This window comes from Schistocerca cancellata, chromosome 1 (assembly GCF_023864275.1).
Source record: "Schistocerca cancellata isolate TAMUIC-IGC-003103 chromosome 1, iqSchCanc2.1, whole genome shotgun sequence".
NCBI lineage: Eukaryota > Metazoa > Arthropoda > Insecta > Orthoptera > Acrididae > Schistocerca > Schistocerca cancellata.
In genome coordinates this window covers 348694312-348701280 of record NC_064626.1, presented here as the reverse complement: position 1 = coordinate 348701280, position 6969 = coordinate 348694312, and the positions used below count along the sequence as shown (strand labels likewise).

Below are 6969 nucleotides of genomic sequence, written 5' to 3'. Positions count from 1 at the left end.
TTGATGTTCATCTTATACCCTCCTTTCAAGACACTGTCCATTCCATTCGACTGCTCTTCCAAGTCCTTTGCTGTCTCTGACAGAATTACAATGTCATCAGAGAACCTCAAAGTTTTTATTTCTTCTCCATGGATTTTAATACCTACTCTGAATTTTTCTTTTGTTTCCTTTACTGCTTGCTCAATATACAGATTGAATAGCATCGGGGTGAGGCTACAACCCTGTCTCACTCCCTTCCCAACCACTGCTTCCCTTTCATACCCCTTGACTCTTATAACTGCCATCTGCTTTCTGTACAAAATTGTAAATAGCCTTTCACTCCCTGTATTTTACCCCTGCCACCTTCAGAATTTGAAAGAGAGTATTCCAGTCAACATTGTCAAAAGCTTTCTCTAAGTCTACAAACGCTGAAAACGTAGGTTTGCCTTTCATTAATCTAGCTTCTAAGATAAGTCGTAGGATCAGTATTGCCCCACGTGTTCCAAAATTTCTACGGAATCAAAACTGATCTTCCCCGAGGTCGGCTTCTACCAGTTTTTCCATTTGTCTGTAAAGAATTCGTGTTAGTATTTTGCAGCTGTGACTTATTAAACTGATAGTTCAGTAATTTTCACATCTGTCAACACCTGCTTTCTTTTGGATTGGAATTATTATATTCTTCTTGAAGGCTGAGGGTATTTCGCTTGTCTCATACATCTTGCTCACCAGATGGTAGAGTTTTGTCAGGACTGGCTCTCTCAAGGCTATCAGTAGTTCTAATGGAATGTTGTCTACTCCCGGGGCCTTGTTGCGACTCAGGTCTTTCAGTGCTCTGTCGAACTCTTCACGCAGTATCGTATCTCCCATTTCATCTTCATCTACATCCTCTTCCATTTCCATAATATTGTCCTCAAGTACATCGCCCTCGTATAGACCCTCCATATCGTCCTTCCACCTTTCTGCTTTCCCTTCTTTGCTTAGAAATGGGTTTCCATCTGAGCTCTTGATATTCATACAAGTGGTTCTCTTTTCTCCAAAGGTCTCTTTAATTTTCCTGTAGGCAGTATCTATCTTACCCCTTGTGAGATAAGCCTCTACATCCTTACATTTGCCCTCTAGCCATCCCTACTTAGCCATTTTGCACTTCCTGTCGATCTCATATTTGAGACGTTTGTATTCCTTTTTGCCTGCTTCATTTACTGCATTTTTGTATTTTCTCCTTTCATCAATTAATTTCAGTATCTCTTCTGTTATCCATGGATTTCTACTAGCCCTCGTCTTTTTACCAACTTGATCCTCTGCTGCCTTCACTATTTCATCCCTCAAAGCTACCCATTCTTCTTCTACTGTATTTCTTTTCCCCATTCCTGTCAATTGTTCCCTTATGCTCTCCCTGAAACTCTGTACAACCTCTGGTTCTTTCAGTTTATCCAGGTCCTATCTCCTTAAATTCCCACCTTTTTGCAGTTTCTTCGGTTTTAATCTACAGTTCATAACCAATAGATTGTGGTCAGAGTCCACATCTGCCCCTGGAAATGTCTTACAATTTAAAACCTGGTTTCTAAATCTCTGTCTTACCATTATGTAATCTGCCTGAAACCTTCTAGTATCTCCAGGGTTCTTCCATGTGTACAACCTTCTTTCATGATTCTTGAACCAAGTGTTAGCTATGATTAAGTTATGCTCTGTGCAAAATTCTACCAGACGGCTTCCTCTTTCATTTCTTAGCCCCCGTCCATATTCACCTACTATGTTTCCTTCTCTTCCTTTTCCTACTGTCGAATTCCAGTCACCCATGCCTATTAAATTTTCCTCTCCCTTCACTATCTGAACAATTTCTTTTATTTCATCATACATTTATTCAATTTCTTCGTCATCTGCAGAGCTGGTTGGCATATAAACTTGTACTACTGTGGTAGGTATGGGCTTCGTGTCTATCTTGGCCACAATAATGCATTCACTATGCTGTTTATAGTAGCTCACCCGCACTCCTATTTTCCTATTCATTATTAAAGCTACTCTTGAGTAGTCCCCGCACGGAGATCCGAATGGGGGACTATTTTACCTCCGGAACATTTTACCCAAGAGGACACCATCATCATTTAATCATGCAGTAAAGCTGCATGCCCTCGGGAAAAATGACGGCTGTAGTTTCCCCTTGCTTTCAGCCGTTTGCAGTACCACAACAGCAAGGCCGCTTTGGTTAGTGTTACAAGGCCAGATCAGTCAATCATCCAGACAGTTGCCCCTGCAACTACTGAAAAGGCTGCTGCCCTTCTTCAGGAACCACACATTTGTCTGGCCTCTCAACAGATATCCCTCCATTGTGGTTGCACCTACGGTACGGCAGCTGTATCGTTGAGGCACGCAAGCCTCCCCACCAATGGCAAGGTCCATGGTTCATGGGGGGGGATATAAAAGCTAGCAATATAAATACGCACATCTCTAAAAAATTTGGTAGTTAGCAGAGTTCCTGAAAAATAGGAAAAAATGTTTATACAAAGCTAAAAGGCGAAAAAATAAATAGTTGTGGCATGTAATCATCAAAATTCCTTGTAGCTACTTGAAATAAACCAAAACAAAAGTTATTTTATAAGTATTTGATGTTGCTAATGTGATGATTCCCTCGCGATTTTCTCGTTCGTAAAGTTTTAATGCGAACCACATTGGGATGGGGAAGATTACGTATTCTACAAGGTCCAGAATACAAAAGTTCAAATTTACTGCATGACACTTTCCTCTGTTGGATAAGTAGTGAGTGTGTACCAATACTTTTTGTTCTATGCGAAATTTCTGGAGGTTACTGTCCTGTTTTTGTTGACGTTTGCGGCGCTGTGCTGCATGCTTTATATTGTTATCTGTGATGTCTATAATTTCATGGTGATGTAATCTTCTTGTAGTAGGAAAATAAACAATGTCACGAATTTTATTAGGTGGACGTATATTTTTCAACACAAGATGCGGCAAGAGCATGGAGGAGTCGTTTCCTATTGAATTGATGATGCCCTGAAAATCTGAAATGTGCTTGTCCCAATCGATATGTATTTCTGACAGTAGATACAACAAAGTTTTCCAATCTCTTTCATGATGTGCTCTGATGGGCTGGAAGAAGCATGGTATCTGGAGATAAAAATAGTATAATACAGGGTGATTCAAAAAGAATACCACAACTTTAGGAATTTAAAACTCTGCAACGACAAAAGGCAGAGCTAATTACTATCTGTCGGCGAATTAAGGGAGCTATAAAGTTTCGTTTAGTTGTACATTTGTTCGCTTGAGGCGCTATTGACTAGGCGTCAGCTTCAGTTGATGCTAGTGATGGGCTAAACTACGATTTTCCGATATTAGTGATTTCTGTGAATGCTACTTTTCAGTATCTGTTATTCTTAACTGTGATTTGTCGCAGTTAGGGAACCTAAAGGCCCGTCCACACGCAACGATCTGTCTGCGCAAATGTCTGCGCACATCACATCTGCGCAGACGGATCGTTGCGTGTGGACAGAAGATTTGCACCAACCTGAGGTGTGTGCAAACCTGGAAGTTGGAGTTGGAGGTTTGAGCGAAACCTCTCAAATCTGTGGGTTCAAACCACATCTGCGCAGACAAGTTGGAGCGTGTGGACAGGAGATCGCCGCAAATCTGGCGCGAAACGGCTGTTTGCTCAGTCTAGTGTTTGTATTTGTGCGCACAGGGCATTTAAATGGCTGATACTCGTCAGTGTTCTCGAGAGTTTGTAAGTGAATTCATTGAAATATATAGAAACCACCCATGTTTGTGGAAGATTAAAAGTAAAGAATATAGTGACCGAGACAAAAAGACAGCAGCATACAATGCTCTAATTGAAATATTGCGGGCAGTTGACGCCTCGGCAAACAGAGAAACGGTAATTAAAAAAAAAAATTCGTTGCGAACTGGCGAAATTATTTGCGGATGGATGTCGAAACTTATAATTATCTCTTAAAGCTTGTAACCCCTCATATAATGAGAAAAAATACTTGTATGAGAAGGGCAATTTCTCCTCATGAACGGCTAGCGGTAACATTAAGATTCCTAGCAACAGGAAGGAGCTACAAGAATTTGGAATTTTCAACTGCAACATCGAAACAAGCGTCGAGTAAAATAATACCCAACACATTTAAAGCTATTTACGCTCTCCTGAAGGATGATTCATGAAGGCAAGTCAAGTAAATTAAGTCTGTCAGCGAACTGTTTACCGAAAAGAGTTATCCAAAGTTCAGAAATCTAGAAGATCTGGTGTAAGAGTAGATCAAGTATACCAGCCAATGTTATGTATTTTGATCTGCTTGGCTTTCTTAGTGATCAAGAAACGCCAAGACCAAGCAGGAGTACAATTGAAGATGAAATTGGAGTGTCAATGTGCCAGGAAATGGAACACGAAGTAATGTAAAACAAAACAGGTTCGCCCTGCAACTCTCGCACTAAATGTACGTGAGAAAACTGCTTTCGCTTTAGCATCAACTGTCTACACCATTTTGACCACTTTCTCTGTTTCCTGCGGTTGGTCTGAATGTTTTTTGCAACACAAGCTGCGAACACAGACCACAATAGAACTTCCTACATTTCTATATTTCAAAATAACTGAATTAAATTTTTGACGTTTACGGTGAGCGTAATCGTTTGCCACTGATATTTCTCTTCTACACCGACAGATGGCGGGCGAGTAGTAGATTGGGGTTTGTGTCGTGTGAACACACCACATTTGCAGCGATCTTTTGCATGTACAGACATCTGCGCCGATGTCTGCGCAGACAGATCGTTGCGTGTGGACCGGGCTTAAGTCGCGTATCCCTCCGCCACTGCTATTTCTGCGATTTCTGCTACTTCCGCGATTTCTGCGACTTCTGTGACTTCTGCTACTTCTGTGACTTCTGCGATTTCTGTGACTTCTGCTACTTCTGCGATTTCTGCTACTTCTGCGATTTCTGTGACTCCTGCGATTTCTGCGACTTACCACCGTATGAAAAAGCTACATCTGTCCACACAGAAAATTGCATCTCAACAAACCTGTCATTGGTAAGTATGTTTTACGTTTGTTCTTCCGTTGGCTTTAATCTTGTATTAAAGAAACAACTGTGAAAATATTAATAGTGTAATTAATATGTAAGTAGCCATACAGTACTGTAATAGTTCGTGTTTAGAAAATGAATTCTAACATATTGTTATGTTCTCAGGTATCCGAACTACATTTCAGTCACTCAGTAAAGTGATAACTCAAAATATCATTGTCAGCAGATCTGGAGAAATTGCCACTGCGTCTTTAGACCGTTTTCGTCAGACGAGAGGTTAGTTTCTAAGTGTTTCGATGGACTTCATTACTTAAGTGAGATGGTTCTTGCAAATGTGAAATATACCCCATTGAGTGGCTTTCATTACAGCAAATATTAGCAATCTACTCTGTCAATTATATTGCTTGTAATTAGTGACAGCAAAAATTGTTTAATAATCCTTGTGATTTTGCAGACACAGTTCTGGTTGCTGTACGTATCCATCCACATCAAGGCTGTTGGGAGAGACTCGTGAAGATTCAAGAGAGCTCTTAGAGGATTTGCAGTTTAAAAGTTACATTATTGCGAAATAAGTGTGCAGATGAGTGATTAAACTGTGTTTTATTGAAGTTGTTGTGCGATTTTAAAGGAATAATAAATGTTAAATACAGTGAGCGAATAATGAAAATCTCATTTTCCACATGTTAAGCCGTCCTGTACCCATAATTTTCCGCCACATATTTATTGGTAAACACTTGTTGGAGAGTGACATGCCCCCCCCCCCCTCTTTCTCCACAATCTTGGTGTGACACTGACCTGTAACATATCCCGAAATCTACAATATGCATTTTGAGGCTGTTGATACGAAAGTGGGAAGTACAGATCTTGCAGTTAAATAAGGAATAGCTTAAGTGAATTACTTGAAAGTAACACAGGAAAAGCTTACTTATGTAGGTGGTAGTAGTGTCGGCAAAAAGTTCTTGTGTGTGAAGTTGCCATGTAGAACACCAGGTGTAAAACTTTTCTCCCGAGTCTTGAACTGTGTCGAAACAAAAGTGAGGCATTCATATGACACAATAATACTGTTTTTATTTCACTACACTTATACAGGTGTCTGAGTTCTGCTTTGTTAACATTGCAAAGTCCTGTAGGCATGTGGAGTATTAACCAAAACTGTCACATTGGAAGCAGAATCAAACACATTTGTTACGTTACTTGATATTTTCAGGAGAAAAAGGCAATGTTGCTTCTTATTAATATAATACATTCAGAGTCACAGCTGTGTTTGACCAACCATAACTGACGCTGAATGTGCATGTCATCATATAATATGAAGGGCTTATTTCAATAGTGGTACAAGTCCATTATCTCCACTTTTCTGTCTATAATGCTTCTGAAATTAATGATCCAAGCAAACATAAATAAAGGTTCATCTCTAGCAAGAAGCCATATGCTTGAATATTTCTGGTATCTCAATTGCAGATTTTTCAGCACTCATTTAACTTTACGACTCTGTATCTCAAAATGAACAAAAGTGGACTTGTACCACTATTGAAATAAGCCCTTCGTATTCAGTATTATGCACACAGTCACACACAGCACGTCGATCTCGTGAGGCACAAGGCTCTCGTAACGAAGTACGTACGTCGGTCAACAGATGGCACTAGGAAAAGAATGTTAACTGCGTTTTTTAGTTGCTACTTGCCTCTCTTAGTTGCGATTTGTCACAGAAATCGCAGTTTGATTTGGTAGCGAATAGCATAGTATGAACTTTGCTCAACAGATGGCACTGCTAACTGCGCTTTTTAGTTGCTACTTGCGATTCTTAGTTGCGACTTGTCACGGAAATCGCAGTTAGACTCGATAGCGTGTCGCAGAGATGAGCGTAGTACGAACTTTGCTCAACAGATGGCAATGCTAACTGCGCTTTTTAGTTGCTACTTGCGACTCTTAGTTGCGACTTGTCAAGGAAATCGCAGTTAGA

At 40.2% G+C, this 6969-nt stretch overlaps 1 long non-coding RNA gene across 1 annotated transcript; it reads left to right on the top strand.

The window, feature by feature from the left end:
- Nucleotides 1–4901: 4901 nt before the first annotated feature.
- Nucleotides 4902–5611, top strand: LOC126161431 (uncharacterized). Its single transcript, XR_007534911.1, has 3 exons — nucleotides 4902–5013; nucleotides 5172–5282; nucleotides 5461–5611. It is a non-coding gene; the product is annotated as an uncharacterized LOC126161431 (long non-coding RNA).
- The last annotated feature ends 1358 nt before the right edge of the window (nucleotides 5612–6969 follow it).